Consider the following 11311-nt stretch of genomic DNA (forward strand, 5'->3'; position numbering starts at 1 on the left):
AACTGACACTTTAAATCTCGCTGAGTATTTTATTTGGGCCCAGGTTCTTTCAATTCCTTTGTTAGTTTGGAAAATGTTTTTGCTACAAATTGTATAATGAAATGTACAGTAAGTCACACTATAAAATCTAAGATATGATAATCAAAATAGTATGTGGCTGGCAGAGCCATAGCAGAGAGATAATGTGTATGTGGCTGGCAGAGCCATAGCAGAGAGATAATGTGTATGTGGCTGGCAGAGCCATAGCAGAGAGATAATGTGTATGTGGCTGGCAGAGCCGTAGCAGGGAGATACTGTGTATGTGGCTGGCAGAGCCGTAGCAGGGAGATACTGTGTATGTGGCTGGCAGAGCCGTAGCAGGGAGATAATGTGTATGTGGCTGGTAGAGCCATAGAAGGGCAATAGTGTGTATATGGCTGGCAGAGCCGTAGCAGGGAGACAATGTGTATGTGGCTGGCAGAGCCGTAGCAGAGAGATAATGTGTATGTGGCTGGCAGAGGCGTAGCAGGGAGATAATGTGTATGTGACTGGTAGAGCCATAGAAGGGCAATAGTGTGTATATGGCTGGCAGAGCCGTTGCAGGGAGATAATGTGTATGTGGCTGGCAGAGCCGTAGCAGGGAGATAATGTGTATGTGGCTGGCAGAACCGTAGCAGGATGATAATGTGTATGTGGCTGGCAGAGCAATAGTGTGTATATGGCTGGCAGAGCCGTAGCAGGGCGATAATGTGTATGTGGCTGGTAGAGCCATAGCAGAGAGATAATGTGTATGTGGGTGGCAGAGCCGTAGCAGGGCGATAATGTGTATGTGGCTGGCAGAGCCGCAGCAGGGTGATAATATGTATGTGGCAGGCAGAGTCGTAGCAGGGCGATAATGTGTATGTGGCTGGCAGAGCTGTAGCAGGGCGATAATGTGTATGTGGCTGGCAGAGCCGTAGCAGGGAGATAATGTGTATGTGGCTGGCAGAGCTGTAGCAGGGCGATAATGTGTATGTGGCTGGCAGAGCCGTAGCAAGGAGATAATGTGTATGTGGCTGGAAGAGCCATAGCAGGGAGATAATGTGTATGAGGCTGGCAGAGCTGTAGCAGGGTGAAAATGTGTATGTGGCTGGCAGAGCCGTAGCAGGGAGATAATGTGTATGTGGCTGGCAGAGCCATAGCAGGGAGATAATGTGTATTAGACTGGCTGCTCATGTGACATTGTGACTTCAAACAGAGGGGGCATTAAAACAAACTGGCACTTTAAATCTCACCAAGTATCTTACAGAGTATTTAATTTGGGCCCAGGTTCTTTCAATTCCTTAGTTAATTTGGAAAATGTTTTTGCTACAAATTGTATAATTAAGCAGGGAGATAATGTGTATGTGGCTGGCAGAGCCATAGCAGGGAGATAATGTGTATGTGGCTGGCAGAGCCGTAGCAGGGAGATAATGTGTATGTGGCTAGCAGAGCTGTAGCAGGGAGATAAATGTGTATGTGACTGGCAGAGCCGTACCAGAGAAATAATGTGTATGTGGCTGGCAGAGCCGTAGCAGGGAGATAATGTGTATGTGGCTGGCAGAGCCGTAGCAGGGAGATAATGTGTATGTGGCTAGCAGAGCTGTAGCAGGGAGATAAATGTGTATGTGACTGGCAGAGCCGTACCAGAGAAATAATGTGTATGTGGCTGGCAGAGCCGTAGCAGGGAGATAACGTGTATGTGGCTGACAGAGCCGTAGCAGGGAGATAATGTGTATGTGGCTGGCAGAGCCGAACCAGAGAAATAATGTGTATGTGGCTGGCAGAGCTGTAGCAGGGAGATAATGTGTATGTGGCTGGCAGAGCCGTAGCAGGGAGATAATGTGTATGTGGCTGGCAGAGCCGTAGCAAGACGATAACGTTTCCCAGGCTGGCTGCTCATGTGACATTGTGACTTCAAACAGAGGGGGCCGGGCTACTGCCGGGAGCAGGTAGCTGAGCTGTTGGTGCATCCAGGCTCTCTGGTGGATCTTAAGGCTGCAATTCCAGCCACCTACTAAGATGAGGATAATTACTTGCAGCAAGCCAGGCACATGTAATACAGAAGTAGGTGTGGGCACGTCTGGATAAATGTACAGCTCTGCATATAGGAGAATATTTTTTCTCTCCATATACAGGGCCCGATTCAGCACAGGACGCTGTTTCAAATGCCAATGCAGATTCCTGATTATTGAGAATGTCTACAGGCACAGGACACATTCTGCGCATGTGCATAACGGCGCAGAAAGGGCATACTTGCCGACATTCTGGCTGCCCCCTCCGGGAGGTGTACGTGGCATGAGGGGGCATGACAAATACCGATGATGTCATATAGAGGCGGGACATGGGCAGAGTATTAGCAGTATTGTGGGGCAGGGTGCGGGGCCATGATAACACAGGAACCCAGGAATGGCCACTTTGTTCTGCTGTGCTGGGAGGCTTCATTGGCAACTTGGGGGGGTTACGGGCGGGTGGCGCAGGTCGGGAAACTTGCCCGCTCTTCCGGGAGGCCGGGAGCGACACCCAAGTTTCGGAAGCCTCCCGGCCGTTCTGTTAACAGGCAGAGGCATTTGGGGGGCGGTGAAGGGGCAGGTACGGACAGCTTTTTCCAGAAATGGGGGCATGTTTCAAATGCCCATGCAGATTCCTGATTATTGCATGGCTGTTGCACGCACGGCTCGCCCGCCGCTAGTAACGGCTCTGCTGCACACTATGAAGTAAATTTACTAAGGTTCATGTTGCTGCCGATCACTCTCGGCTGACATCGCCGTTTGAGATTGCAACTTTTTGAAAAAACCAAACAGGGTAATTTACTAAACTACCATGTTTTTTCAATTCGAGTTTACTGATGCCGATGTTGTATTGTTGCTGATGTCGTTGTCATATTGTTGGGCAGAGTTTTACAGGGGAGTTTAGTAAAACACTGCCGGACATGACACAATGAAGCCAAGCCTTGATCAGTGAGATCCATGTAGGGCTTCACTGTGCACAGTATTTAAGTAGGGAAAAAAAATGCATGAGGTCCCCCCTCCTGAATATAACCAGCCCCAGGCTCTTTGAGCTGGTCCTGGTTGTTAAAATACCAGGGAAAAATTGCGTAGGGTTCCCAGTATTTTAAAAACCAGCACCGGGCTCTTAAACCAGTCCTGGTTCAAAAAATATGGGGGGAAAAGGACGTAGGGGTCCCCCGTATTTTTGAAACCACCACTGGGCTTCACTAGTCAAGGAGATAATGCCACAGCTGGGGGACACATTTATATATGTCTCTGCGGCCGTGGCATTAAATCCTCAACTAGTCATGGCTGGGGTTCCGTGGGGGAAATACGGGGGACCCCTACGTCCTTTTCCCCCATATTTTTGGAACCAGGACCGGTCCAAGAGCTCAGTGTTGTTTTTTTAAAATACTGGGAACTCCTATGCAATTTTTTCATGGTACAGTACTGTATTTTAACAACCAGGACCGGCTCAAAGAGGCCGGGGCTGGTAATATTCAGGAGGGGTGACCCTACTCAATTTTATTTTTATTTTTTAACTCTTAACTACACTTTTACACAGAGAAGCATGCACGGATCTCACTGATCCATGCATGATTCTCCAAACACGCCAGCCAGAAGCAAGTCTATCTAAAAGTCCTATTTGTGTGCAAATTCCATCCTTTTCCAGCAGTGTGTGGCTATTTTTGGCAGTGATTGAGAATACGAATCCTTAGTAAATTCCCGCGTTCTATGAAGTGTATGTGAAAAACCAACCGTGTTTGGCCGATGGTCTATTGATTCGTATTTGCGTGGATGGCTGTGTATCTCAATGCAAATAGTTGGAACTCTGCCATGATTGCTCTTTAGTAAATAACAAGTTGCATTTTCGTATGATAATGCAAACTCATATCAAATTGGGAGCTTAGTAAATTTCCCTTTATAACTTATCAAATGTATATAAAGTAGAGATGAGCCGGTTCGGTTCTCTGAGAACCGAACTCCCCCCCGAACTTCACGTCCTGAGCCTGGATTCAAGCCGGACTTCCCGCCAGACTCTAAAACCAGAACGAGGCAAAACGTCATCATCCCGCTGTTGGATTCTCACAGGTTTTGGATTCCATATAAGGAATCCAAAACCTTATCGCCGCCATTTTCACTCAAGGCCTGGAGTGTGTACCGAGAGTACATGTCTCTCTCCTCAGTGTCTGTGCAGGAAAGTGGTGTGGCGACCTGCTCTTATGTGTAATTCCAGTGCTGTCTTGTGCTGCATCAGTCCAGTGGTGGTGTCTTGTGCTGCATCAGTCCAGTCACAGTGGTGGTGTCCTGTGCTGCCATAAGCCCTGTGCTGCTGTATAAGTCCAGTCCAGTGGTGCTGTCTTGTGCTGCATCAGTCCAATGGTGGTGTCCTGTGCTGCCATAAGTCCAGTGGTGGTGTCTTGTGCTGTCAAAAGTCCAGTGGTGCTGCCATATAAGTCCAGGGGTACTGCCGTATAAGTCCAGGGGTACAGCTGTATAAGTCCAGGTGTACAGCTGTATAAGTCCAGGTGTACAGCTGTATAAGTCCAGTGGTACTGCCATATAAGTCCAGTGGTACTGCCGTATAAGTCCAGTGATTCTGCCATTTAAGTCCAGTGATACTGCCATATAAGTCTAATGGTACTGCCATATAAGTCCAGTGATACTGACATATAAATCTAGTCCAGTGGTACTGCCATATAAGTCCAGTGGTACTGCCATATAAGTCCAGTGAAACTGCCATATAAGTCCAGTGGTACTGCCATATAAGTCCAGTGGTATTGCCGTATAAGTCCAGTCCAGTGGTACTGACGTATATATCCAGTGGTGCTGCCATATAAGTCCTGGGGTACTGCCGTATAAGTCCAGGGGTACAGCTGTATAAGTCCAGGTGTACAGCTGTATAAATCCAGGGGTACTGCTGTATAAGTCCAGTGGTACTGCCATATAAGTCCAGTGGTACTGCCGTATAAGTCCAGTGATACTGCCATTTAAGTCCAGTGATACTGCCATATAAGTCTAATGGTACTGCCATATAAGTCCAGTGATACTGACATATAAATCTAGTCCAGTGGTACTGCCGTATAAGTCCAGTGGTACTGCCATATAAGTCCAGTGAAACTGCCATATAAGTCCAGTGGTACTGCCATATAAGTCCAGTGGTATTGCCGTATAAGTCCAGTCCAGTGGTACTGACGTATATATCCAGTGGTACTGCCATATAAGTCCAGTGGTACTGCCATATAAGTCCAGTGGTACTGCCATATAAGTCCAGTGATACTGCCATATAAGTCCAGTCCAGTGGTACTGCCATACAAGTCCAGTCCAGTGGTACTGCTGTATAAGTCCAGTCCAGTGGTGCTGCTGTATAAGTTCAGTGGTGCTCTCCTGTGATGTATATTTACTCCAAATAAAGGGTTTATTAATATTTATTCCAAATAATTTTTACAGGGTTTGCCCTGTGTGGTGTGGAGGTACGCTCTCCTGTGCCGCGTATTGTTATATAACTCCAGAAAAATAATGGACAACAAAAATTTGAAGGATAAAATAGGGAAAGATCAAGAACCACTTCCTCCTACTGCTGCTGATGCCGCTGCTGTTGTTGCTGCTGGGAGTCGATCGTCATCCCAGAAGGGGGAGTCGGAAGACCACTTGTATTACTTCAACTAAGCCAGGCATGTCCAACCTGCGGCCCTCCAGCTGTTGTGAAACTACATATCCCAGCATGCCCTGACACAGTTTTGCTGTTAGAGAATGCTAAAACTGTGTCAGGGCATGCTGGGATGTGTAGTTTCTCAACAGCTGGAGGGCCGCAGGTTGGACAGGCCTGAACTAAGCAATTGACTGTCCAACAGTCCTTTGCGAGGAAGATGAATTGTGACAGCAGTCATCCTGTTGCAAAGTGGATAACTGAGGCCTTGACAGCTATTTTGGTATTAGACGTGCGTCCGGTATCCGCCATTAGTGCAGTGGGATTTAGACAATTGATGGAGGTAGTGTGTCCCTGGTACCAAATCCCGTCTAGATTCCACTTCACTAGGAAAGCGATTCCCGGACTGGACAGGGACATTAAGAGAAGTGTCCTCAGTGTCCTGAAAAATGCGATTGTACCCACTGTCCACTTAACCACGGACATGTGAACAAGTGGAACAGGGCAAACTAAGGACTACATGACTGTGACAGCCCACTGGGTAGATGTATTGCCTCCCGCTGCAACAACAGCAGTGGCACCAGTAGCAGCATCTCACAATTGCCAGCTCGTTCTTAGGCACACGCTGTGTATCACTGGTTTCCGTAAGAGGCACACCGCTGACAACCTGTTACGGAGACTGAGGGACATCATCGCACAATGGCTTACCCCCTTAGACTCTCCTGGGGATTTGTGATAATGGATAATGCCACCAATATTGTGCGTGCATTACATCTGGGCAAATTCCAGCACGTCCCATGTTTTGCACATACAATTAATTTAGTGGTGCAGAATTTTTTGAGAAATGACAGGAGCATGCAGGAGATGCTGTCAGTGGCCCAACAAAATTGCGTCCCACTTTCGACATTCAGCCACTGCGTGCCACTCCTAGATGGGCCAGGTGTTTGTGCCACACACTTGTGTTACTTAGCTTAGTCATACAGCAACCTCGGTGCACCTCTTTTTCTTCTTTGCATGATGTGCTGTTTGGGGCCTATTTTTTAAATCTACCATCCTGTCTGACACTGCAGTGCCACTCCTAGATGGGCCAGGTGTTTGTGCCGCACACTTGGGTCGCTTAGCTTAGTCATCCAGCGACCTTGGTGCAACCTTTTGGCCTAAAAACAATATTGTGAGGTGTGAGGTGTTCAGAATAGACTGGAAATGAGTGGAAATGAATGTTATTGAGGTTAATTATACCATAGGATCAAAATTACCCCCGAATTCTGTGATTTTAGCTGTTTTTGTGTTTTTTTTCCAAAAATCATCCAGATCCAAAACCAAACCCAAAACCCAAAGAGGTGGTTTTGGCAAATTAATCAAATTAACCCTTTTTTTAACACAGTGAGGCAGCTCACAGTCCACAGTACCACTATGTTTGTTTGTTTGTTTGTTTTTTATGACACAGTGCCCCTTTATGTTAAACAGTGCAAATAATTGTTTTTTTTTTCTTTTTTATTACAGTGCCCATATATCCCCTACAAGATAAACACAATGCTCCTAATGGTGTTTTTAAATGACGCAGTACACCTGCCTTTACTGGCTTTAAGCTTAGTTTCAACAAGTACAACACAGTGTACCAGCTCCAGTCTGCCTATTTCTAAAATCCTCCTAATGGGTTTGCAGTCCTCAGTGCCCCTGGCCTCCTTTACTGACTTTGACAGTTATTAATATTAACAATAGACTGAGCTTCCCAGTTCACTTCCAACACCCTCTCCCTCCAGCATTCTGTGTGAAATGGTGCCTGAATCATGAGCTAGGGACGTTTATGCAATCCAAAACACACAAGATCCTATGCGGGAATATGACGTTTTGCCTCGTTTTCGGATCCGACACTGGCAGGAAGACCCATGTCGGGACACAGATCTACTCATAATGCGGAAGTTTGGTTGTGTTCGGTTTTCATGGAAATTGAACCACACATCTCTAGTAATTATCACACCTGTTCCCACAGACAGAAATCCTGCAAACATCAACTGTTGGCGTATTACAGGACCTGCATGGAAAACCACTACTGTATAACATACAAATCAATGTGTAAATGCATGTTTTAAGCACTAAGCAGAGGTTCCCAAACTCGGCTCTTCAGGTTTTAAGGATAGCCAAGCTTGAGCACAGGTGACTTTATTAGGACATCATTTCGTTTGATTTAACCCTGTGCTTAGCCATAGATATCCTTACAACCTGGACTGTTAGGGAACCTCTGCACTAGAGCCATACTAAACAGTTCTGAAAACAAATGTATTGCAAACCCTACTACAATTCTGTACCACAATGTAATATTATTCCTGTACAAAAATGTGCCGGCATTCAGTAAGCCATGTCTGACCTTACAATGCTAAGCCCTTCTCTTTTGATATTCAACAAACTTTTATCTTTCTAGATAGAGGAAACTTTTATTTGCCTTTTTATAATTTACAAGACATCTCATATTCATGTTCAGTGCAGTATGTGAAGGTTACAGCAAGTTTATTTTAGGACCAGATTGTCAGTGTTTGAGTATTAAGAAGAAAATGACTGAACATGTTTGACTTTGATACAGATGAACTTATTTTCTTTTTTTCTAAAGTTAGTTTTAGTTTGTTCTTTAAACATTTAACTTTTTTTGCTGGATGTGATTATCATCGCTCAGAAGCTATAAAAAAAAGGCTCCCGTTATGGGAGAAAATGGGATTTCAGGTTTGTGAGACATACCCCTAACATCAATAGACCATACAGTACCTGTAACACGTCCGTTTGCATCTGTATACACTTCTGTTTTTATGTGTTGATTTCGGGACTTGGACGATTACATTTTCCTAATATCAATGGACTATACTGTGGCTTTATCACGTTCGTTTGCGTCTGTATAAACTGTACTACTGTATTTGCATCTGTACACTGTAATATATTGTATGACTTACTGTAGCATATTGTAGCGTAATGAGATGCAGGGCCGGTTCCGGAGCTTCTGGCGCCCCGGGCAGCATTAGGGGTGTGGCTTCATACAGGGGGCGTGGTCAGTTACGCTCCCTGTACTGTTGTGGGATATGCGGTGCGCGATGACGTCATCGCGCACCGCACAGCAAAGGTCCTCTCCACGAAGGTAAACTAGACGCTAAGCGTCTAGTTCCCTTCGTGGAGAGGACCTTTGCTGTGCGGTGCGCGATGACGTCGACGCGCACCGCACATCATTACAGTGAAGGTCCTCTCCAGGAAGGGAAACTAGACGCATAGCGTCTAGTTTCCCTTCACAGCGGGCAGCCCCCGAAGGGAAACTAGATGCGTAGCATCTAGTTTCCCTTCACAGCGGACAGCGGGCCGCGGCAGCGGGGGGCACCACAGCAGCAACGGATCTTGCCATGGTGCGGCACCCTCCGGATGGCGCCGGCGCCCTCCGGAAGGCGGCACCCCGGGCAAAAGTCCTGCTTGCCTGTGGCAAGATCCACTACTGAAGAGATGCACCAGTAAAGGAGTTCTTACGCTGTAGTTCAGTATTGTACTTCAATGGAGACAACACGCATGCACAATGGTGATTTTAAAAACCGACATCTGCTGGATGATCACAGGTATTACACTTAAAGGTAACTCCAAACGCTCTGTGCGCCTCCCTACGACTAGGCAAGCTACCTTGCGCCCAGGCACGCTGCGTATCCCTGATTGCGACTAACGCCTCAGCCAGCAAAGATAACGGCATAAATATCACTTTCATCTCCTATTTGTATACTCTCTTCATAATAATAATAATAATAATAATAATAATAATAATAATAATTATTATTATTATTATTATTATTATAATTGAGTACAGATCATAATATAGTTTATGTCAATTTGTAAACAAAGTTAGAACATGAAGACAAAAGCTGTTAGTGGTAGCGCTTGAGCATCTATATATCCAATATAGAATGGCAGCTGCTCCATTAATCTTGTAATACACCCTAAGTGCTGAAAAGGAAGGGTTATTCTAGACAAGAAACAAATACAGATGGATCCTCGCTCATCTATACCATCTATGGCATTTGTACCATTCACGGAGTCGCAGTGTGACTGGTCGCAAGGCAGCATGTTTTGTCGCAGGGTGGCGCATAGAGCTTAGAGAGGCATATGGCGTTACCAGTAAGTGTAATACCAGTGATCATCCACCAGATGTCGCTTTTGAAAATCACCATTGTGAGTGCGTGAGGTTAGCAGAGAGAATGAATATTTTCTACAGTGTCCCTTTATGTACTGTACGCTATAAACTTCAAGTTCCGGATTGACTCTCTCCATGTTACTGTTGGTCTGTGTGTATAACATTACAGTTGTCACCGGCCATTTGCCAGTGCTTGCTAAGAGTACACTATTACAGTATGATTACTGTACTGTACCATTTATCCATCCACCACTATTCACTCTACAGTACTAGATTAGTGAAGCATTAGCCACTCAGTGGTGAATATGTGTATTGCATGCTGTGTATGTTGTCGCACCTCAACAACCTGAGGTATAGCTAAGGCGCAACAAATACTCTGTTTAGGTGTAGTAACTGCAACAATGAGGGAGGCTCCATATATTTGCAAAGATATAGTTACGCCTCCATCACAACGTCATGGCGTCTTTGATACTGGAGGTCCATATACAAAGTTTAAGTACAGAATGTGTAACCCCACAAAAGCCGGTTAAAGTTAGCCACCCCAAAGCCGCACAGTAAAAGACTAAGGTGTTGTGAGTGTTAACATGTGCGAAGCAACGACTACAGTATGTATTGTATTAAAAGGTGGCCTAGAGGCTTAACCATATCTTGGCAAATATATGTAACTAAGATTTCTGAACCTTGGTTTTGCCTTGTAAATGATTCCCACTTTAAAATATGTGCAATCTTGGCCAAAATCCCGGACCTCGGCAACTTGGACCCTATTACATTTCCCCCATAACTGCTTCATAAGGCTAATGGAGGATAATATAAAATTTCACCAGGCCTAAATTCGTTTTTTTGAATCTGCTGTAAGACATCCAACCAACAAGCTGTAATTCAGCTCATGGCATTCCAAAATGCTATTTGCCAGGACTAAATTTCCACAAATGGGAATTTCAGAACGCAACTGATTGGCCACTTACCTGGCCCAAATAAAAGCACAGCAGGGGGAACAACCCCACAATCTCCTTCTCTGGGGAGTTCCAAAAGGCATGCCCTGCACATTTGTAATGGGCATGGGGCACAGTGCAGAAGTTCCACATCTAGGGGTTGTCTATGAGAGAAACAAATATATTGTTGTTGATTTGATGCACCTAATATTTTGCAGCTGTTTATTATTATCATTACTCCACCCATGTTACTGTTTTTGAATTGGTTTTATTTTATTGAGTAACACACCATTTTGAATATCATTTGTGTTTTATCACATACAAGGAGTAAAAAACATCAAATGAAATAATTTTATTTTTAAGGACTGATTGTTGAAATTTATGTAAGATGTGATTGAGTCAAAATATACACACATGTTGCTCTCAATTATAACATTAAGGGCTTAGAAAGGGAGATGTTGACCAAAACAGACAGAATTAGGCAAACAGATTGAAATATATTTGTATGTTGATTTTTAAAAAGAAAGGTAAAATGTGCTTGGTTGCTATGGGCAACATCTCCACACAAATTATAACAATGCACACTCTA

This window comes from Pseudophryne corroboree, chromosome 1 (assembly GCF_028390025.1).
Source record: "Pseudophryne corroboree isolate aPseCor3 chromosome 1, aPseCor3.hap2, whole genome shotgun sequence".
NCBI lineage: Eukaryota > Metazoa > Chordata > Amphibia > Anura > Myobatrachidae > Pseudophryne > Pseudophryne corroboree.